This window comes from Macadamia integrifolia, chromosome 5 (genome assembly GCF_013358625.1).
Source record: "Macadamia integrifolia cultivar HAES 741 chromosome 5, SCU_Mint_v3, whole genome shotgun sequence".
Lineage (NCBI taxonomy): Eukaryota > Viridiplantae > Streptophyta > Magnoliopsida > Proteales > Proteaceae > Macadamia > Macadamia integrifolia.
In genome coordinates this window covers 7,002,207-7,026,761 of record NC_056561.1, presented here as the reverse complement: position 1 = coordinate 7,026,761, position 24,555 = coordinate 7,002,207, and the positions used below count along the sequence as shown (strand labels likewise).

Here is a 24,555-nt window from a genome sequence, read left to right as displayed (position 1 = left end):
CTATCTCCCCATCTCACAGCTATGGTAAAGGGCAATGCTTGAGGGTCCTTTAGTATAGGAGCCATAATCTCTAGATGCTCATAGCACCAGGGCTGATTTGAAAAATCAAAGTGAAGAAATGCAACCAAATGAAAAGAAATGAGTACAAGAACGAAAAATTACCTAGAGGATGTAGTCCGCTCCCTTGAGACCTCGGTCTCCATATGATAATAGATCCAAAGACTGCAATAAATATGCATAAGTAGCCCCGCCCTAATCCCAAGTGTCCATGTCCCGGATATTCCGAAAGAATGCAGCCATACGAATGTCCACCCCACCTCGGAGGTCAACAAAGAGACACTGACCCATAGTGAATAGAAGGAAAAATGCATCACCTATGCTAAGTTACTAGGGTTTACCCCTAGGTAGGCTGATGAGCACATTTATGTGTGAAATCTACGGTATAAAAGCATGCATTTTACATATTTAGAATGGAGCTACCTTAGGTTTTACTCTCTTTTTGCAGGTTTTATATTTTCATGGCCTTAGGGACTATCAGGCACTATATTTCCAATTTTACATGTAAAGAGGTCCTGTTTCTTTTTATGTTACGAAGAGGATGAAATTCTGAGCAGGATGGATGTGTTCAATTAAAAGTACACATCCGTTTGGTCACCTGTACAAGTGATTATTCTTTTCGGGCAAAAAAAAATAATGGATCAGAATTGAACCGAGATACAAAACCAACCTATCTATAGTTGTCCCAGGGGTATAAGGAATATTCTAAGATGCCAACAAGGATCGATGGACCCCACTTGAGTGATTGAAGATTCGTTTTTGGTAACAACAATTACCTTGCTTAGTTGGTGAGTTGTGGTGTGCAAGATCCCTTGCTCATTAGGAGGTCTCAACTTCGACCCTCTTGGCTACCATTTTTTTGGATTTTTTTTTAATCATCACAGTCAATTTAAGAAATAAATAGAGGTCGGCCAACAAGAGCTATACCTCTCTTCTCTCTCCTCCACCTCATCACACAAATTCATCCAATAGATTGTGCACAAAAGAGAAAAAAAAATATAGGAAAAAAAAACAAGAAATAACAAAAATCCCCTACTTCCTATTTTCTCTCCTCTCTCTTCCCACCCACCTCATCAAAATCGTCCAATGGGATCCACCCTTGGACGTCCTCCTCTCTCCCCTATTCCCTATAAAAGGGAGTCCACCAAACTCTAAAGGTTTGTCTCTCTCTTGATCTCTTTTTCTCTAATTTTTAGTTGTGCTCTCCTTCTAGTTCTAGTTCAAGTTCTTCTTAGTTTTTCTTACTTTAAACACTTTTGTAATTGGTTTTATTTCATTAATGCAATGTCTTTTATTTTTATGGTTTATGTTATTCAAGTTATTCAAAGGTGTAATAATTTTAATTTCTAGTTCTAGGCTTAGTTCTAGGTGACAAGAACAAGTTGTGGAGAATCTATTCAAGTTCAAGTTTTTCTCTTCATGATTTGTTTTCTCCATGCCTAGAAATTTTAGATTTGACTTAGTTCATATCTGGTTTTTAGGGCTAGTAGTATCTCTAATCGATCAAGTTTTTAGTTCAAGGATTGAAGTTCAAGTAAGTCGACTGCTTCAGAAGTCTTCTCAACCCCCCTCTCATTCCCTCTTCTTACTACCCATCATTCTTAATTTAGGGTTTAAATTTCAGCTTTTACATTATTGCTCTCCCTTTCCCCCAAGGTTCATAGCTAGATTATGTGTTGGTTTTGCCCCTCTCTAGCTATGAAACCATCATTTTATTTTGATTATTTATATTGCATCCCTTCCCCTAAAGCCAAGTAGAAAAGTCCTTGTAAGAGTACTCTCTGGTCAAGTAGGGAAGCTTATATTATTTATGGTGCATCCCTCAGGCTAAGTAGAGATACCTACTTGTGTGCCTCTCTCTAGCTTTTCTCCCTTTTATTTTATTTATTTACTTTTCAGCACTTTTACTTTCAGTTACTTGCTTTTTAATTATGTGGTTTGAGTATTTAAATTCCTAGATGACGAATGGTTAAGTCATTTAATTTTTAATTCCAAATTCCATTTCCTAATTTCCCTAGATGTGTTGGTTAGGATGTTTTTAAATGCATTTGTGTTAGGATGGTAGTTAGAAATAGATCACCATAATTAGTATGTGCACTTTCATATTACTAAAAGAAGCTAAAAATAAAGTGGCTACTCTCCTTGTGTTCGATCCGTTAGCTATACTAATTCGTACACTTGCGGTTACTTTTAAAATTCAAACAAGTTTTTGGTGTCATTGCTGGGGAGACAGTTCCATATTATTTTTCACTTTCTTTTGGTCAATCGGAGTGCTTTGTTTTCTTTGTTTTGTTTTTCTTTTTCTTTTATTGAATTCCTGAGAAGAACAACTTGTAATAATAGTTGTATCGGTGGAGGTTGGCAAGCCTCACAGTATGATAAAGACAGGTTTTGCCCTATGGCAATACCTCAAGAATTAACTTGAGCAACCTCGGATCCCTGCAGATAAGCTCACAAAAAAAAATCAGAAAAAAGTTTTCAAAATAAAATTTTCTTTTGTGTTTGTGGTTTGTCTTATTCTAGTTGCGGATAGTGTTCTGTTGCATGAATGCTAGGTAGGTATGCAATAGTACGAATAGGTTAGAAAGAAGAGATCCAACAAGTAGTGACCCTATACGTTTGCTCTCTTTAAAAACTTTCAATATGGGAGACCAACAGTAAAACCCTCCACCTAAATCTTTGAAAGATAGGTTCTACCCTGCTAGAGCAGTTCAACCTTCCTGCATAGTTCGACCACAAGCCCAGGGCAATAACTTTGAGCTCAAATCTTAGTACATCACTATGTTGCCCCACTTCCATGGGCTACCTCTCAGGATGCGTACCTTTTTCTAAGGGAATTTGAAGAGGTATGTGTTCTAATTAAGATCCAATAGCTTTCTGATGATGCTGTTAAGCTTAGGATCATCACTTTTGCATTAAAAGATCAAGCTCAGAAGTGGTTGTATGGGTTACCCACAAATTCCATAACCTCATAGGAACTGTTCACAATTGTCTCCCTTAAAAATTTTTTCCCAACTCACAAGACCAATAAGCTTAGAAGTGATATCCTTTAGTTTAGGCAAAAGCCCAGTGAATCCTTTTTCTAAATTTATGGAGAGATTCAAGGATCTACTCCAAGAATACCCTCACCATGGCCTAGACTTATGGCATTTATGTCAAATAATTTATGAGGGCATTGACTACCCAACTAAACAAATGATAGAGTTTATGTGCCCTGAGGGATTCACATCCTTCACAGATGAAGGAAAGACATGGGAATTCTTACTAGACTTAGCTGACAAAACCTGTGAGTAGGAATCAACCCAAGAGAGTGAAAGAACCATAGGAGGAAAAGGATATTTAATGGAAGGATTAGTAGCCAAGGAAGCCCATTGGATAGCCTAATCAAAAGGATTGAGGCTATTATTGTCACACCCTACCTTGCCCTTTATATGGCACAGGTGCACTGGCACTGGATACCTCACTACACCCAGTCAACCCACCAAACCAAGATCCTACTCTAAGAGAGTCCACAACACCACAGCCATATATGCTAAAATCATAATCAGAGTTCGCAATGGATCATATAAAATCAAATAAAGATAATATCCACCCAATGTTTCTATGTGATACTTGATACCATATATACAATGATTCACAACAACATCTACAGTGTTCTCTATATATATACATTCATCCCATTCTCAAACAAATATTTACACAGAATATCTTCCAACAGTAGTTTTACCCTCCAACCTTTATCAACAAAAACTGATTTCCACTACTATCCAAATATATATGCAAAAGGATAATCAACTACATCAGTCCTCAATTTTGCTATCCACCATATACACAATCATGACATTAGCTGTGATACCCTACTTTTTAAACCTGGTCTAATTACACGGTTGACCCGATTTAACCATGCAGGACCCGAATCAGAGAGGGTTAAGGCGGGTTCCTTATGGACCATGATGGCAAGGGTGACTTTGAACACAGGTTGGCCAAACAAGTCCCAGTCAGTGCCAGAGGAGACAGGTGTGCCCAAGCCGTGCACATGCACATATCATAAGGCCATGTACAGGTAATGCTGGTATATAGTCGTATCCTAGAGTGCATACGTATAATATACCTCGTGCCGAGAATCGAATTCCATCGAAATCTCACTTGTTGGCCAATTTTCGGCCCTCAGGTGGGTGGTCACAGGCGGGCGCATCGGCCCACCTGAGTGACCCACCCATGTGGTTAATGGATATTTTAAAAAAGTATAAATAACATTTATTGTGTTTTACATTTTCTCATTATTACACTAAAGAGTTGGTGAGAAGAGTAAAGAGGAGAGAGAAAAGAAGGGAGAAAAGAGAACGGAGAAGAAGAAAAGGGAAGGAAGAGGAAGAAGAAATGAATTTAAGAGGCGCCAAGGTTTGATCTTCCCATTCCGATGCCGGAAGAGTGATCCCCAACACGAGATCTACGAATGGAGGTGAGCAAAGGCTATGTTTCTTAAACTTTCACCAAACCCAAGTAAAACCATTGATTTAGGTAGACTTCCTTGAGGTCTTGTAAATTCCCCTTGAGATGGTGAATCTAAGGTTTAATAGATGGTCTATGTGTTGATTTTGAAGGATTTGAAGAAGTGTTTACGAGATTGGAGAAGCATTGGTGATTTCTTGAGTTAAGAAGTGATTTAGGGGTTTTGATAGAGTTCTTGAGCAAAGAAGGTAAGATGGTTTCTCAATCCTTAAATCTAACTTAGATCTATATTAGAATCATCTTATAAGACCTTGAATGCGTGAAAAATGTGATTGGAAAAGCCCCATTTGTTTTCCCAAAAGTTGGGAAAAGTTTCAAGGAAAAAGGCAAGTTTCCGCCCTCTCAGGTGGGCCGGGACCGGTGGGCCAAACAGCCTGCCTGAGGGCACCCGCCTGAGAGGGCAGGCCCTCGGTCCCCACCGACAGGCCAACCCGTCCACCTGAAATGACTGGTGGGCTGTCTGACCCACTCAAGAGGCCCCTAACGTGATTTTTGTGTCCGAATGGACCCAAAACGGATGTGCAACCTTCTTTTATGATTCCAAACATGATTTAACCATAAAATATTGTTAGTTTTGACCCCAGGGTGGTGAAATTCTAATCCCCTTCACTTATGATAGGTTCACAAAAATTTACGTTTCTCGCACCGGATCTCACCCGTGCCGGGCGTGAGTCTTTGTACACAACAAGTAAGTGGGGAGAGGACGTTTGACTTTATTTTAAGGCTTGTTTGGCATCATTCAATTGTATCTAGACTAGCCATGTCATCATGCAAATTATGTGTAGCTTAGTCATCCTCATATGATTATGACATGTGTGTTGTGTTTTACATTCTCAATGCTAAATGATTGATGTGCTTATATGATGAACGATGGGATCACTGTGCATGATGCATTATTAGACTAGATGCTGTAGTTGGCTTGGAAACAAGTGCATTGGTGGCCTGTGGAATGGGACGTGGTGGCACTATGCAATCGCACTATGTCATATAGGAGCATGCGGTTTAGGATTATCATCTTCCCGTGCTAGGACCCTTCCCAACAGGGGTTGAGGTGTTGGGTTATCACTTGGGGGGAAGCAGTGGTCGCAGTTGTCGGGTCACTGTGGTGGTTAGACATATGCCCGGTTGGTCATTAGGACAATCGGCAACCTCAGTGGTATATCCAAGAGGGCCAATCGTACTGCTTTTAAATTGCTGGGGGTTAGCACCTTTACTTTCTATCATTTACTTTTATGTTGAGAGCCAGTAGTCGGCATGCTTTACTTTTCCGAGTACTCATGGTGGGCCTTCTCCGACAACCCTATGGGCGTATCGCGGGATGGAGTTCGCAGCTCGTACCCAGGGCATATGCGTACTATGGTTGTAGTAGCATCAAACCAAAGACTTAGTAATGTTGTTTAGTTGGATGAGATTTAAAATGAATTACATGGCATATAGTGCATATGGATGTGATTGTTGTGTGGTCCTTCTTTTTATTTCCTGAGCTAGTGAGCTTATCCCACATGTGCACCTCTTTTAGATGATTTTGCAGGTCACCAGCCTGAAGATCAACGGTCGGGCCCCACAGTTGAGTTTTCCGATGAGGATTGGTGAGTCCTCCAGGAGTATGAGCACGATACGGATCGCACGTGTGAGGGTTGTGCTGCAGGACCGCAGTATTGACACCATACAGAGTTTTACTTTTTGATTCTTTTGATGACCCCTTTTTGTGTACTTAATACGAGAATTGTTATTCTTTTGTGTAAATATCATGCCTGCGGGCCCACATGTATTTATCTATATACTATAATTTGGGTATCAAGTATATTGGGGGTATTTATAGGTAAATTAAGTCTTCCGCTGAACTTTTAAACGATTATTTTAGTTGTGTGTATGCTTGGTTGGGTATTGTATCAGATGATCCTGGCAGGTTTGGGTTAATCGGAGTTAACCCGGTCACCGGTCCGGTTCTGTGTGAACGGGGTGTGACAATGGTGGTATCAGAGCGTGATGCTCTATCCACTCACAGCATACCATTTAGACCCCATAGAATCTATAATAGGAAATGGGATTGGGTAAATGTAAAAACTTTAAAGAATTGCATTTCATGGCATGCATGAGAGAAAGTTTACTTGGAATAAATAAACGATTAGTTATTTGATTTCATAACCCATCGAGTACGAATCTAACGAAATTTCAACAGCATAACGACGCTAAAACAAGATTTCCCAAAATTTTCATACATAAGCACCTGATAGACAACATATATATACAAATAAGCATAATCGATAAAGGCTAACTAACGTTGTTAAAACTAAATTACAATAAGTCATTAAGTATACAAAGCTAACCACAAGTCACCAACAACATCATCACACCATACTAGTAAGTCCAATTACAAAGGAAAGTACAAAAAAAAATAATAATAATACAAACAACACAGAACCAAGTAAAAAGCTGATTTAGACGGGCGAGCTAAGTCCTTAGAGACCCTCGTCATCGTCTAACTCTACTACTCCATCCCTCCTAGGCCTCGATCTAACATTAAGCCAACGATCGTAGTAATCAAATCTTGAGTTCACTAGTTGTATATCCCTCCGGAGTTGGGAAAAATCTGCTGAAATAGCGTTGGCCATTGTGCCCAAATCCTCGCCCAATCTTAGGAAGGAACTCTTTAATGTAGCCTTCCTTTCTAAGATATTTTTCTCTCTAGTAGCACTCTCATTTAGTCTTCTTAGAAGCTGATCTTGCCCATCTTTTAAGGCCCTCATAGTAGTCATCATACTTACAAAGTCAAATGCACCACTCTCAGGTGGCGGGGCTCTATACTGTGGGCCTGCAGCCCTCACAAAGTCAGGACCAGCATCTCTCGAATCAAGAGGCTCCTCCTCGAATTGAGGACCATAATCCTCATCCTCCTCACTAATCTCCTCCTCCTCAATGGGGACATCCTCCCTGTGGGCATTCCCCCTGTCCCTGCCTATTTGAGCTTCTACTCTCTGAGGTACATCCATAAGAGCTTGGAGACCCATCCTTTGTAGGTTTCCCCTGTCAAATTTGTCCACTAGAGTCTTTCCCTCCTCACCACTCAAATCCACCCCAAAGAACTCAAAGATCCTGGTGAGGGTCCTACCATATGGGAAACCTCCATCCTCAGGGTGTGTGGTATGATGCTCCATAGTCTTAAGTATAATGTAGGGCAAACATAAGTGCTCGGCATCTCCCTCCAAGGCCGTATAGATGCAGAAGGCTATGTAGGCCGCCATGAAGCCTACTTGGTTGCGGTGACCTCCTCTAGGGAGTAAATTAAACTGAACCAAGCGAGCAAATACATGAAGCCTCTGGGTAAAATGTCGTCTTGGAATCCGGACGTACCTTGCTGCCAAAAATGGTCTCGTAAATGTGGTCCTGCGTCTCCAAACTTAAGGATGGGCCCACGGGCTTACTCCTTGGGGGACTGTAGAATTGATGCCCAACTGATGAAATATCTAAAATACTAGCAAGGGTGTCCATAGTCAAGGGAATGTTCACTCCCTTCACCATACTAGTGATTGAGTACTCCCCATACTGGTAGGAGACCTCCAAATTACAGTAGAATCTTCGAACCAGTTGTTTATAGCATGGACGATCAATGTTAAGGATGGACTGCTGACCCAGTGCAGTAAATCTCTCTTGAAGTTGAATCTTGTTGAAATCACTAATTACCACGGTCTTCTCCATCATCACAGACTTCTTTAGGAAGGTCTGCCAATTAGCTTCTACCCTCGAACTCCGGAAGAGTCCCTCATCATAGTCTAAAGGATCGATGGGGGCATGTCCTCGTTGCCTTGTGTGAAGGGCTGGGGAACTAGTCCCTGCACTTTTCCGTTTAGAAGTAGTGGCCTTACGTCAACTGGAAGAGGATGCGGGTTCCTTGCCCTTGCGAGAAGACATCCTAGCAAGAAAAGAGAAGGAATAATGATAAATAAGGATGTTGCATAACAAATGAAGCAAATAGGTGGGTGAGCAAGCATATGTAAATGCACCTAAATACATAATGTGGATTATTATCAAAAGAGGAGTGGTTAAACCATGGAGAAATGAAGAGGAGGAAGCCCCCAAAACATGACATCCACTAGCATATTGCAAATTAGAAAAGTAACAAAGGTGTATAAAGCATGGCAAGTGAGAAGTGATGGAAAACCCCAAATTTCTATGTGCAAGTTCAATCTAAGAAAATGAAAAATCCCATAATAGTGTAGAACTTGAAGCTTACATGTCTATGAATGAAATGCCTATCATTATACAATAAAGATTATGTAAAGAAATTTTCTATTATGACATTAAGGTGCAAGGAATGAAAGAGATTTAAGTTGTCCACAAGTATGGAATGATGTGAAGAGAATCATAGAAACCCCAGAATTTTTTTTCAAGAAACCCAACACAAAAGAGATGGGTTTCATGGAAAAGAGATGGATTTTCATGAGAAAGAGATGGTATTTCAAGCATATACAAATTTCTATGATCTCTCCAACATTGTAAGTGCAAATCAAGGATGAGGAATTTCATTTGAGTTGTTAGTTGGGGAGAAAAGGGTAGTGATAGAAGAAAACCCCATATTGGAGAAATTAGGGCATGGTTTGGGATTTTCTCTCATAGATTGGGTAGTAAAGCCCAAAACTATGAATGAGTCACAAAGGAAGCATCATATTCTCATGGAATGATTGTTCTATGGAAATAAACATGAAAAAGATCAAGATTTGGGGAGTATAAATGGATCCAACCTCCAAAATACATGTTCCAAGAAGGGAAATGGAGAAGAGACTTACTTGAGAGTGAAAGGAGCTTGGATCTTCCAAAAATCCAGGAATCGTTGAGTGAAATCGCGAGTGGACGCACCAAGAACCTCCCAAAAATCACCCCAAGTAAGCCAAGAGAAGGAATGGGAGACAAAGGAGGAAACAAGGGCTTAAAAGCACTGTGCATTTTTCACCTCGAGTTGGACCGGTGGGCCCGACCTGAGCAGCCCGCCTGTGGGCAGCCCATCGATGGTAGCCCACCGGTTGGGAGAAAAACACAAAAAAAAAAAGAAAAAGAAAAGGGGAAGACTACTATATATATAATATTGATAGGTAATAATGAAAAAAAAAAAAAAGAAAAAAAAAGGGAGGAGTCAAGTGGGACCATTGTCCTACTTGTCGAAGCATTAGCTCCATATTTTCTAGATTAAGCTGTGGCTAGTTGCAAGACATCATACACTATAATACCCCATGTGTTGGCATATGATTGTGCCTATGTAAATTCTAAGGTACTTAACCAATGTTTGTGTATAGTATGTTCCAGGTGCAAGGACACGATGGTACGTACTAGATCTGGTAGCAATGCACGAGGTACCTCACGTGGTCCTCGTCCGGTCGGTCGACCACCAAATCCTAGAAGGTCCTGCTCTATGGGGCAAACCCCACTCCCACAAGCTCAAGAAACCTTTGGTCAGGGTGTGGCACAAGGGGACCCACCTATGACTACACTTCCGGATCCTCCACCGGTCATCACTCCGAGTGATGTTGCAACTATAATCCAGCAGTCACAACAAGCCTTCCAGCAACAAATACTTTAGTAGCAGCAGGCATATATGGCTGCTATACAGCAACAGTTAGACCTTCCTCAACCCGGTCAACATCCCTGGATAATTACTCCACAAGACCCACCTGTAGGGTCTAATATGGGGCCACAAGCTGGAGGTACACCTCCAATTCCGCCACTCAGTATTCCTCCGTATATGGTGCCCCCTCCATACCCTTACTATACAGCATATGCACCCAATTACCCGTTGACGAATAATACATCAAGGGTAGTGGAATCTTTCAAGAGGAATTTGCCACTTGTATTCTCTAAGGTGGGAAGTGATCCTCTAGAGCCGAACCAGTGGATCCAAGAGTTGGAAAAGATATTTGAGGTAATTGAGTGCACTGAGGCACAGAAGCTTATTTGTGCGGGGCTGCAACTCAAGAATGAATCCAACTCTTGGTGGCAAGCCTCTAAGCCTATATTATTGGCCGCACATCTGGAACCCACATGGGAGCAGTTCAAGGAGTTGTTTTTGGCCAACCATTACCTTCGTAGCTTCAGAGACCGTAAAGAGACGAAATTCATGGCCTTAACTCAAGGGAATAAGACTATCCTTGAGTATCAGCAGCAGTTTGAAAGCTTGTTCCATTTTTCCCCTAAGCACATGAGGTCAGCTGAAGAAAAGGTTGCAAGATTTCTGAAGGGATTAAAGGCATCCATTGGGTCAATGCTCGAGGCCTTAGATTTGATAGATTATGGCCAGATTGTGCAAAAGGCTAAAACCATGGAAGATAAACAGAAGGGAGAACAGTCCCTCACACCTGGATTGTGGAAGAGGACTAATCCATTTTCGGACATGGGTAACTCATCCAAGGTGTACCGTGGGTCGTATAGTTTTGGGCCTACATACAGACAGCCCTATAGGCCATCTGGCTACCTTCCTCGACCAGCTGGTGGTCTGGGCTCTACATCTTTTCGCCCAAACACTAGTACGATGCCTACAATCACAAGGCCACCCCGTCCCCCATCCGCATCAAGTCAAGTGCAGAGGGGCCTTGCCCTAATTTTGGCGTCACAGGTCTGTTGCTACAATTGCCACATATTTGGGCATTTTTCTAAAGACTGTTGAGTTAGACCAGCCTTACCCTCCAGTCAACCCTCTACGTATAGACCTCCCTTAACTCGGGGGAATCAACCGCAAGGAAGAATGTATGCCTTGTCAGCTAAGGAAGCTGAGGCCAACACGGAAGTGGTAGCAGGTACATTCTATTTTAATATTCCCCTTATGCTAAATGTTGATAACCTGCGGTACTTATATGCATTATTGCACTAGGTGTTCTACCTATATCGGGTATACCAGCCTATGTCTTATTTGATTCAGGAGCTACACACTCATTCATATCTAAGAGATTTGCTGAGAAACTTGGTATGTCACCCAGGACACTAAATCATGAGATGATTGTTAGTATGCCTACTGGAAAAGTTACATAGTTGAAGGAGGTGTATGGGCCGTGCCCAGTGGAAATCAGTGGGAAGAAATTGGATGCACAACTCATTGAATTCAATATGCAGAATTTTGACGTTATACTGGGCATGGATTGGTTGTCAGCCCATCGAGCTAATGTGATGTGTGCCAAAAAATTAATTAGGGTGACAGATAATGAAGGAAAAGAATTGGTATACCAAGCAGATAAAATGAAACGGGCTAGAAAGGTCCTCGTCTCCACTCTTTAAGCGGTAAAGTTGTTGGAAAGTGGATGTCAGGGTTACTTAGCATCGGTACTTGATGTTGATGCAAAGGTTACACCTCTAGAAGAGGTAAAGGTGGTTAAAGAATTTCCCGACGTCTTTCTAGATAATCTGATGCATCTACCGCCTGATAAAGAGTTAGAATTTGCCATAGACTTGATTCCTGGAGCAACTCCAGTGTCTAAAGCTCTATACAGGATGGCACCAGCCGAATTAAAGGAGTTACAGATGCAGTTGCAAGAATTATTAGAAAAGGAGTTTATTCGCCCAAGTGTTTCACCTTGGGGTGCCCCAAATTTGTTTGTCAAAAAGAAGGATGGCAACTTGCGTATGCGCATCCATTACTGGGAATTGGATAAGCTAACCATTAAGAACCGGTATCCATTGCCACGCATTGATGATTTGTTTGACAAACTACAAGGTGAAAAGGTATTTTCAAAGATAGACCTTAGATCAGGCTATTATCAGCTCAAGATAAAGAGCGGCGACATACCCAAGACAGCATTCAGGACTCGGTATGGTCACTATGAGTTCCTAGTGTTATCTTTTGGGTTAACCAATGCACCGACAGCATTCATAGATTTAATGAATCTAGTATTTCATGATGTCCTTGATAAATGGGTAATTATTTTTATTGATGACATCTTGATCTACTCTAAGATAGAAGAGGAGCACACTCAACACCTGAGGATGGTGTTACAGAGGTTGAGAGAACAACAATTGTTTGCCAAATACAGTAAATGTGAATTTTGGCTTGAGCAAGTTGGATTCCTGGGACACGTAGTGTCTGAGGCCAGAATCAAGGTGGATCCTGATAAGGTGAAGGTAGTAGTAGAGTGGGAAAGCCCTAAGAATGTTACTGAAATTAGAAGTTTCTTGGGTTTGGCTGAATACTACCGGCACTTCATTGAGAATTTTTCTCGGATCTCAGCACCAATGACTAAGTTAACCAAAAATGGTGTGAAATTTGAATGGGTAGAGGAATGTGAGAAGAGTTTTCAGGAATTGAAGAAAAGGTTGGTGTCGGCCCCTGTGTTGACCATCCCTGAAGGCATAGGTGGAATGACAGTCTACACTAACGCTTCTAAGGTTGGGTTGGGTTGTGTTCTCATGCAACGTGGAAAGGTGATAGCGTACGCATCCTGACAACTAAAGGAATATGAGAAGAACTACCCCACTCATGACTTGGAACTAGCCACAGTCATTTTTTCCCTAAAGATTTGGTGACATTATTTGTACGGGGAGAAGTACGAGATATACAGTGATCACAAGAGCCTTAAGTACTTTTTCACCCAAAGAGATTTGAACATGAGGTAGAGGAGATGGCTCGAGCTCATGAAGGATTATGACTGTGACATTCAGTATCATCCTGGCAAGGCTAATGTAGTGGTAGATGCGTTGAGTCGGAAGGCACAGACTGTGTCACTCTCATACTTAGCAGTCAGCCCACCACTTGTACAAGAGGCGACGCTAATGGATGAAACCCTCTTATATGAAGGAGCAACTTCAGAGCTTGAACATCAACTAGAAAACCTTGAATGGTTGACTATATCCCTGATAGCTCTACAAGTGTATCCATCTATTAGGTAAGAGGTGATAATGAAACAATCTTTGGATCCTGAATTGCAGCGGATCAGAGTTAAGATTCAAGAGCAAACAATGAACGACCCTGATTTCGTTTTAGCCAGTGATGGGGCATTATTGTTTTGAGGTAGGTTATGTGTGCCCCATGATTTGGAGATACAAGACAAGATAGTGCGGGAAGCACATAGCTTGAGTAATCACTCCACCCAGGAAGTACAAAGATGTATAAAGACCTTAAACAAAATTACTGGTGGCCAAGCATGAGAATCACAATAGCCCTATATGTGGCGACTTGTCTTACATGCCAAAAAGTAAAAGCTGAAAGGCATTGACCTTATGGTACTCTTCAGCCACTCCCAGTACCAGACTGAAAGTGGGATAGGATTACAATGGACCCTGTCACCGGATTACCATGCACACCTAAGGGGATGGATGTGATATGGGTGATAGTTGATCGGCTTACTAAGACTGCTCATTTCATTCCCATCAAGACCAAGTTCTCTATGGCCAAGTTAGCACAACTTTATATGGATAACATAGTGCGCTTGCATGGAGTGCTAGTGAGCATTGTGTCAGATAGGGACCCAAGGTTCACTTCCAGGTTTTGGAAAAGCTTCCAGCATGCTTTGGGATCACAATTGAATTTGAGTACTGCTTTCCACCCACAGACTGATGGTCAGTCGGAGCGAACCATGTAGATATTAGAAGACATGCTCAGGGCATGTGCAATGGAAATGTGTGGTAGTTGGGAAGAATATATACCCCTTATGGAGTTTACCTATAACAACAGTTACTAAGCTACAATTGGGATGGCTCCATATGAGGCATTATATGGTAGGAAGTGTAGAACTCTTCTGTATTGGAATGAGGTAGGCAAACGCCGAATGTTAGGACCTAAAATGATACAGATGACTTGTGACAAGGTCGATGTTATTCAAGAAAGGATTAAGGTATCTCAGTCACGTCAAAAGAGTTTGCAGACAACCGCAGGAAAGACATTGAGTTTCAAGCAGGAGAAAAGGTGTTTCTCAAGATTTTTCCTACTAAAGGGTTGCAAAGATTCCATAGAAAGGGTAAGTTGAGCCCTAGATACACTGGCCCATTTGAGATTTTAACTCGGGTCGGCTCAGTAGCTACATGCTTGCTTTGCCACCTTCACTCGGGAATGTTCATAATGTATTCCATGTATCTATACTGAAGCGATACGTTTATGATCCATCACATGTATTACCCATGGAACCAGAATATCTAGAAGCTGATATGACCTATACAGAGCAGCCAACTGAAATCTTGGACCGAAAAGTGAAAACCCTTCGCAACCGCTCCATTTCCTTAGTAAAGGTGCAATGGGCTAATCATTCACTTAAAGAAGCATCTTAGGAGAAAGAGGATGAAATCCAAGCCAAGTACCCTCATCTTTTCAAACAACCAGGTACGCCAATTTCGAGGATGAAATTTTCAAAAAGGGGGGGTAAATGTGATACCCTACTTTTTAAACCTGGTCTAATTACACGGTTGACCCGGTTTAACCATGCAGGACCCGAATCAGAGAGGGTTAAGGCGGGTTCCTTATGGACCATGATGGCAAGGGTGACTTTGAACACAGGTTGGCCAGACAAGCCGTGCACATGCACGTATCATAAGGCCATGTACGGGTAATGCTGGTATGTAGCCGTATCCTAGAGTGCATACATATAATATACCTTGTGCCCAGAGTCGAATTCCATCAAAATCCCAGATGTTGGCCAATTTTTGGCCCTCAGGTGGGTGGTCACAGGCGGGCACATCGGCCCACCTGAGTTACCCACCCATGTGGTTAATGGATATTTTAAAAAGGTATAAATAAAATTTATTATGTTTTTCATTTTCTCATTATTACACTAAAGAGTTGGTGAGAAGAGTAAAGAGGAGAGAGAAAAGAAGGGAGAAAAGAGAACGAAGAAGAAGAAAGGGGAAGGAAGAGAAAGAAGAAATGGATTTAAGTGGCACCAAGGTTTGATCTTCCCATTCTGACGCCAGAAGAGTGATCCCCAACACGAGATCTATGATTGGAGGTGAGCAAAGGCTATGTTTCTTAAACTTTCACCAAACCCAAGTAAAACCCTTGATTTGGGTAGAGTTCCTTGAGGTCTTGTAAATCCCCCTTGAGATGGTGAATCTAAAGTTTAATAGATGGTCTATATGTTGATTTTGAAGGATTTGAAGAAGTGTTTACGAGATTTGAGAAGTATTGGTGATTTCTTGAGCTAAGAAGTGATTTTGTGGTTTTGATAGAGTTCTTGAGCAAAGAATGAAATAACCTAGAGGGGGTGAATAGGTTTTACTAGTGGAATTTGACTCTTTTCGATAAATAGGTCACAAGTGTGACTGCAAGTTAAAATAATGCGGAGAAAATAAAACAAGAACAACCACAACACAAGATTTATAGTGGTTCGACTCAATTCAAGTCTAGTCCACTCCCTACAAGAATCCTCTTGTAAGGTATTCCACTAGTTCTCCCTTTCAGTACAGTAGGTAGGGAAGAAAACCTTTACAATCTTTTTCACGGATAAGAGTATCCTTACAAATCCCCTTTCCAGGCAGAGAGATGCCTTTACAATCTCTTTTGGAGGTAGAGAGAGACCTTTCTCTTTTTAGCATAAGAGAATCCTTACAATCCTAAGTACAGTCTAGAATTGTAAAAACAGAAATAAATAAGAAATAGTGGAATAAGAGGAATGCCTCAAGTGTGGTGCAAATGATGAGAATGAATAATAAATTATGTATGATGCACCTTTTGTAAAGTCCTCTCTTATGGCTTTGACTTGCACAGGAGAGAGTAGAGGACTTTGATTGAGACTTAAGCCTTTTGTTGGGATTTGTGTAATAGAACAACTCAAGTAGAAATAAACTTCTTGAATGCTTGCAATAATGCTCTTAAAGTTCTTTCTTAATGAATATTTAATTAAGAGTGGTTTGGGTATTTATAGGTGAACTTAGTGAAGCATTTTAGGCAGGAAATGAGGCTCTAACGGACATATTCTGGGACCACCGGTCGACAGTCAAGAGCCATTGAAGGTAAAATATAGCCGTTAGGGCACTTCCAGGTAGTCACCGATCGATTGGGACTTTCAATCGGTCGACCGCCTATGGTCTCGGGCAATTCCGATCGACCGGGGCTTCCAGGCGGTCGACCGCCAACATGACATGCTCTGTTTTGACAGAATGTTGTCATACTGACCAGTCATCAGTGTTTTGACCATAACGTTTTGGTCTGACCTTGGATTGACTTGAGATCAGTTGCGTTGGAATCAAAACTCAATTTCCTACCTCTATGAAGGTTTCATCTCCTGATATAGAATTTAAGATTACCTAAAATAACCTTGAGTCAGGTTAATGTGGTTTTCACATAATTTCACTAGAACACATTTTTCCTAATATGTTCCTCACCACTTAGAGACTTTTCATACTTGGTCAAGGTATGCTCTATGATCATTCTAGTATGATGCAATGCACATGCATGTGGTGAGTGCATATATATATAAGTGGAAGTTACAAATTATATTAAAAATGACCAATCTATCCTAGTGGTCTTCTTCTTCACTTGAACCTTCCACTCTTTAGCACTTTATCTTCTTTTCTTCTTGTTTGCACTTCCATGTCTTTAAGCTTCATGTCTTGATATCTTGAAGCTTAAATTCTTATGATATTCTTCAAGCATTGATGCCAACTTGTTGATACTCTTCATTTGATGACTTCAATCTTCATTTCTTCGTTTCATTCACCAAATTCGATCTTTGATATGAAGTCTCTACAAAACAATACTTAAAGGAAAATTGTGACATATCTTCATATGTTTGTTATCATCAAAACCAACTATAGGAGTGTGGGCATATCCCTAACAATCTCCCCCTTTTTTATGATGACAAACAGATGATTCTCAAATAAAATAAATAATCAATTATCAATAAATTAGAAAATCATTTCACAATTTCTCCCCCTTTGTCAACAGCAAAAAGTGGGGTATTAAAATCTCTATATTGTCTTTTTCCTATTGTAACCTTAACAAGGAGTGTGGGCACAATAGCCCCATCTAAGGGTATGCTTAAAAAAATAAGCATGTAGTCAAGACTAAAACATGCTCCCCCCAAGCATATGCATCATGTAAAAAATGCATTCAAAAAATGAGTATTAAGGTGAAGCTCCCCCTAAAAATATGCAATAGATGTTAATAAAAGCTAACATACATTCAAGCAAGATAGATCATTAAAAATTCTAAGATGGTTGATGATGCCAATCATTGCCAATTTTGACAAACATTCTACTGTTTCAAATATTCCAGCAAATATATCTATCAGAGAACCTTTTGGAGTAGGATATTTCATCCCTTCTCTAATGATACCAAAACAACCATCAATGCATCATCCATCTTTTACTTTGTCTCTTTAAGCCAATAGAATCAAGCATATATTGGTCCCCATAATCTCATGGGTCCATCCATGTTACAATCAAAATATCCCTTCGGTTTCCAAACCCTTTTGGGTGTGTGAGGTCTAAATGGTGTGTATGCCCTTTGTGAATCATATATTTCATAATGTGCAGGTGGCCTATAAGATTTAAAATCTCTTTGAGTCTTATATGGTCTATAAAGTGGATAAGACCTTTGATGTGTTTGTGGCCAATAGCGAGTATGTGGTCTAAAATCCCTTTGAGATTTGAAATTCCTTTGAGGTCTATCATGACTCTTGGAGGAAGTGTAATAATACGCATAATGGATGTTATTCCTTTTTGGAACTTGCCTTTGGTCATAATGGGGATTTCTTCTCTTTGGAGAAACTACATTTTCTTTTTCTTTCCCTTGAGGTGAGGTTCCACCATCATAACCAAGTCCTTCTTTGTCTTGAGGACTTTTGCATTGGGATTCTAATAATGTATCCAAAGTCTTTTGACCTTTAGTAAATGTATGAAATATGGTAGTTAACTTTGAGTTATTCTCCTCAAGTTCATACATTTTAGATGTCAAGGATTCTATCCTCTTGTTGAGGGAAAGAACCTTCTTTTCCAAATTAGACTTTTCAGTCTCAAGTTTCAAGCTTTCTTCATATAAAGCTTCAAAAGCTTGTTGAAGATCATCATCATTAGATTCATTATTTGAAGTATCTAAATAATGAGATTGAGAACTTACCTCTTGTTCTTTGTCTCCATGAGCCATTAAAGCAAGGTTTGTGACTTCATCGGAGTCACTTTCATCTTCATCCGATGAGACTTCCTCATCATTTTCTTCTTCACTTTCTTCATCCAATTCTTTGGATGCTTTGAAAGCAATGAATTTGGGATGTGCTTTCTTGAATTCTTCATAAAGATCATTTTCATGGGTAAGAAGTGAACCCATTAATTCATATAGACTTATCTCGTTCAAGTCTCGAGCTTCATTGATAGCAGTCGTCTTTGGTTTCCACTTCGTAGGTAGTGATCTAAGAATTTTCTTGGCTATCTCAGAGTTGGTGTAAGTCTTACCAAGTCCTTTCAAGGAATTTACAATATTAATAAATCTAGCAAACATGTCAGAAATATTTTCATATTCATGCATTTGAAATAATTCATATTCTTGTATAAGCATGTCTACTTTTCTTTCTCTTACCTCTGTAGTACCTTCATGTGTTACTACAAGTGTGTCCCAAAATTTTTTTGCACTTTCACACATACTTACTCTGTTGAATTCTTCCTCATTTAAAGCACATTGGAGGTAGGTGAGAGCCCTGAAATTGTATTGAAGAAGTACTAGATCATCGGCTGTCAATTCTGATTCATCCTTTGGCACCGTCTTTCTATTAATAATTTTGGTGATGACATATGGTCCTCTTTCTATAGTTCTCCAAACAAGAAAATTATATCCACAAATAAAATTCTTAAATCTACATTTCCAGAAGGAGAAGTTTTCTCCATTGAAGTATGGAGGCCTAGATGCATCCATTCCTTCAGGTGGTCGATTAAATGTAATCATGATCTTTGACTCACTTGAAGACAACTTAGTCTTATATATTGAGCTCCCCCTCTGATACCAATTGAAATAACCTAGAGGGGGGGTGAATAGGTTATACTAGTGGAATTTGACTCGTTTCGATAAATAAGTCACAAGTGTGACTACAAGTTAAAATAATGCGGAGAAAATAAAACAAGAACAACCACAACACAAGATTTATAGTGGTTAGACTCAATTCAAGTCTAGTCCACTCCCTACAAGAATCTTCTTGTAAGGTATTCCACTAGTTCTCCCTTTCAGTACAGTAGGTAGGGAAGAAAACCTTTATAATCTTTTTCATGGATAAGAGTATCCTTACAAATCCCCTTTCCAGGCAGAGAGACACCTTTACAATATCTTTTGGAGGTAGAGTGAGACTTTTCTCTTTTTAGGATAAGAGAATCCTTACAATCCTAAGTACAGTCTAGAATTGTAAAAATAGAAATAAATAAGAAATAGTGGAATAAGAGGAATACCTTAAGTGTGATGCAAATGATGAGAATGAATAATAAATGATGAATGATGCACCTTTTGTAAAGTCTTCTCTTATGGCTATGACTTGCACAGGAGAGAGTAGAGGACTTTGATTGAGACTTGAGCCTTTTGTTGGGATTTGTGTAATAGAACAACTCAAGTAGAAATAAACTTCTTGAATGCTTGCAATTATGCTCTTAAAGCTCTTTCTTAATGAATATTTAATTAAGAGTGGTTTGGATATTTATAGGTGAACTTAGTGAAACATTTTAGGTAGGAAATGAGGCTCTAACGGACATATTTTGGGACCACCGGTCGACCGCCATCGGTAGTCGGTCGACCGCCAAGAGCCGTTGAAGGTAAAATATAGCCGTTGGGGCACTTTCAGGTAGTCACCGGTCGATCGAGACTTTCATCCAATCGATCGCCTATGGTCTCGGACAGTTTCGATCGACCGGGGCTTCCAGCCGGTCGACCGCCAACATGACATGCTCTGTTTTGATAGAATGTTGTCATACTAACCAGTTGTCAGTGTTTTGACCATAACGTTTTGGTCTGACCTTAGATTGACTTGAGATCAGTTGCGTTGGAATCACAACTCAATTTTCTACAACCTCTATGAAGGTTTCATCTCCTGATACTGAATTTAAGATTACCTAAAATACCCTTGAGTCAGGTTAATGTGGTTTTCACAGAATTTCACTAGAATACATTTTTCCTAATATGTTCCTCACCACTTAGAAACTTTTCATACTTGGTCAAGGTATGCTCTATGGTCATTCTAGTATGATGCAATGCACATGCTTGTGGTGAGTGCATATATATATATGTGGAAGTTACAAATTATATTAAAAATGACCAATCTATCCTAGTGGTCTTCTTCTTCACTTGAACCTTCCACTCTTTGGCACTTTATCTTCTTTTCTTCTTGTTTGCACTTCCATGTCTTTAAGCTTCATGTCTTGACATCTCGAAGCTTAAATTCTTATGATATCTTCTTCAAGCATTGATGCCAACTTGTTGATACTCTTCATTTGATGACTTCAATCTTCATTTCTTCGTTTCATTCACTAAATTCGATCTTTGATATGAAGTCTCTACAAAACAATACTTAAAGGAAAATTGTGACATATCTTCATATGTTTGTTATCATCAGAACCAACTATAGGAGTGTGGGCATATCCCTAACAAAGAAGGTAAGGTGGCTTTTCAATCCTTAAATCTAACTTAGATCTAGATCAGAATCATCTTATAAGACCTTGAATGTATGAAAAATGTGATTGGAAAAGCCCCATTTGTTTTCCCAAAAGTTGGGAAAAGTTTCAAGGAAGAAGGCAAGTTTCCGCCCTCTCAGGTGGGTCGGAATTGGTGGGCCGAATAGCCCACCTGAGGGCACCCTCCTGAGAGGGCAGGCCCTCGGTCCCCACCGGTGGGCCGACCAGCTGGTCAACTGGTGGGCCGACCAGTGGGGCGATGGCCCACCTGAGAGGATCGACCCTCGGTCCCGACCGGTGAGTTGACCCGCCCACCTGAGATAACCGGGGGGCCATGACAGGTGGGCTGTCTAACCCACCCGAGAGGCCCCCAACGTGATTTTTACGTCCGAATGGACCTAAAACGGACATGCAACCTTCTTTTATGATTCTAAACATGATTTAACCATCAAATCTTGTTAGTTTTGACCCCAAGGTGGTGAAATGCTAACCCCCTTCACTTATTATAGGTTCACAAAAATTTACGTTTCTCACGCCGGATCTCACCCGTACCGGGCGTGAGTCTTTGTACACAACAAGTAAGTGGGGAGAAGACGTTTGACTTTATTTTAAGGCTTGTTTGGCATCATTCAATTGTATCTAGATTAGCCATGTCATCATGCATATTATGTGTAGCTTAGTCATCCTCATATGATTATGACATGTGTGTTGTGTTTTACATTCTCAATGCTAAATGATTGATGTGATTATGTGATGAACGATGGGATCACTATGCATGATGCATTATTAGACTAGATGCCATAGTCAGCTTCGAAACGAGTGCATTGGTGGCCCATGGAATGGGACGCGGTGGCACTATACAATTGTACTATGTCATATAGGAGCATGCGGTTTAGGATTATCATCTTCCCATGCTAGGACCCTTCCCAACAGGGGTTGAGGTGTTGGGTTATCAACTTGGGGGGAAGTAGTGGTCGCGGTTGTCGGGTCACTGTGGCGGGTAGACATATGCCCGGTTGGTCACTAGGACAGTCGACAACCTCAATGGTATATTCAAGAGGGCCAATCGTACTGCTTTTAAATGGCTGGGGATTAACACCTTTATTTTCTGTCATTTACTTTTATGTTGAGAGCCGGTAGTCGGCATGCTTTACTTTTTCGAGTACTCACGGTGGGCCTTCTCCGATAACCCTATGGGAGTATCGTAGGATGGAGTTCACGGCTCGTATCCAGGGCATACGCGCACTGTGGTTGTAGTAGCACCAAACCAAAGACTTAGTAATGTTATTTAGGTGGATGAGATTTAAAATGAATTACATGACATATAGTGCATATGGATGTGATTGTTGTGTGGATTGTTGTGTGGTCCTTCTTTTCACTTACTGAGCTAGTGAGCTCATCCCACGTGCGCACCTCTTTTAGATGATTTTGTAGGTCACTAGCCTGAAGATCAAGGGTCGGGCCCCACAGTTGAGTTTCTAGATGAGGATTGGTGGGTCCTGAGGAGTATGAGCACAATACAGATTGCACGTGCAAGGGCTGTGCTGCAGGATTGCAGTATTGACGCCGTACAGAGTTTTACTTTTTAATTCTTTTGATGACCCCTTTTTGTGTACTTGATACGTGAATTGTTATTCTTTTGTGTAAATATCATGCTTGCGGGCCCACGTGTATTTATCTATATACTACAATTTGGGTATCAAGTATATTGGGGTTATTTACAGGTAAATTATGTCTTCCGCTGAACTTTTGAATGATTATCTTATTTGTGTGTATGTTGTGGTTGTGTACTGTATCAGATGATCCTGGCAGGTTTAGGTTAACCGGAGTTAACCCGATCACCGGTCCGGTTCTGTGTGAATGGGGTGTGACATTCGCAGTCATGTCCATGGCTAAATTCATCAAAATCCATAATACAAGCCAACTGATCCATTGTGATACCCTACTTTTTAAACCCGGTCTTATTACACGGTTGACCCGGTTTAACCATGCAGGACCCGAACCAGAGAGGGATGAGGCAGGTTCCTTATGGACCATGATGGCATGGGTGACTTTGAACATAGGTTGGCCAGACAAGTTCGAGTCAGTGCCAGAGGAGACTGTGTACCCAAGCCATGCACATACACGTATCATAAGGCCATGTACGGATAATGCTGGTATATAGCCGTATCCTAAAGCGTATACATATAATATACCCTGTTCCGAGAGAGAGATACATACCGAGAGTCGAATTCCATCAAAATCCCACTTGTTGGCCAACTTTTGGCCCTCAGGTGGGCGGTCACAGGCGGGCACATCCACCCACCTGAGTGACCCACCCATGTGGTTAATAGAAATTTTAAAAGGGTATAAATACCATTTATTGTGTTTTCATTTTTTCATTTATTACATTAAGGAGTTTGGTGAGAAGAGTAAAGAGGAGAGAGAAAAGAAGGGAGAAAAGAGAACAAAGAAGAAGAAAGGGGAAGGAAGAGGAAGAAGAAATGGATTTAAGCGGCGCCAAGGTTTGATCTTCCCATTTTGACGCCGGAAGAGTGATCCCCAACACGAGACCTACGATTGGAGAAGAGCAAAGGCTATGCTTCTTAAACTTTCACCAAACCCAAGTAAAACCCTTGTTTTGGGTAGAGTTTCTTGAGATCTTGTAAATCCCAATTGAGATGATGAATCTAAGGTTTAATAAATGGTTTATGTGTTGATTTTGAAGGATTTGAAGAAGTGTTTACAAGGTTGGAGAAGCATTGGTGATTTCTTGAGCTAAGAAATGATTTTGGGGTTTTGAAAGGATTTCTTGAGCAAAGAAGGTAGGATGGCTTCTCAATCCTTAAATCTAACTAGATCTAGGTTAGAATCATCTTATAAGACCTTGAATGTGTGGAAAATGGAATTAGAAAAGCCCCATTTGATTCCCCAAAGGTTGAGGAAAGTTTCAGGGAAAAAGGCATTTTCTCGCCCTCACAGGTGGGCTGGGACCGGTGGGCCGCACAGCCCGCCTGAGGGCACCCACCTGAGAGGGCAGGCCCTCGGTCCCCACCGGTGGGCCAACCGACGGGCTGACCTACCCGCCTGAGAGGACTGACCCTCGGTCCCCACCGACGGGCCGATCGGCGGGCCGACCCACCCACCTGAGATGACCGGTGGGTCGTGACAGGTGGGTTATCCGACCCACCCTGGAGGCCCCCAAATTGATTTTTGTATCCGAATGGACCCAAAACGGACGTGCAATCTTCTTTTATGATTCTAAACATGATTTTGTCATCAGATCTTGTTAGTTTTGACCCCAAAGTGGTGAAATGCTAACCCCATTCACTTATGATAGGTTCACAAAAATTTATATTTCTCACGCCGGATCTCACCCGTACCGGGCGTGAGTCTTTGTACACAACAGGGAGAGGACGTTTGCTTTTACTCTAAGGCTTGTTTGGCATCATTCAATTG

The 24,555-nt window shown here is 40.9% G+C and overlaps 1 non-coding gene across 1 annotated transcript; it reads right to left on the bottom strand.

Moving 5' to 3' along the window:
- Nucleotides 1–3,086: 3,086 nt before the first annotated feature.
- Nucleotides 3,087–3,194, bottom strand: LOC122080457. Its single transcript, XR_006140751.1, has one exon. It is a non-coding gene; the product is annotated as a small nucleolar RNA R71 (small nucleolar RNA).
- Nucleotides 3,195–24,555: the final 21,361 nt, after the last annotated feature.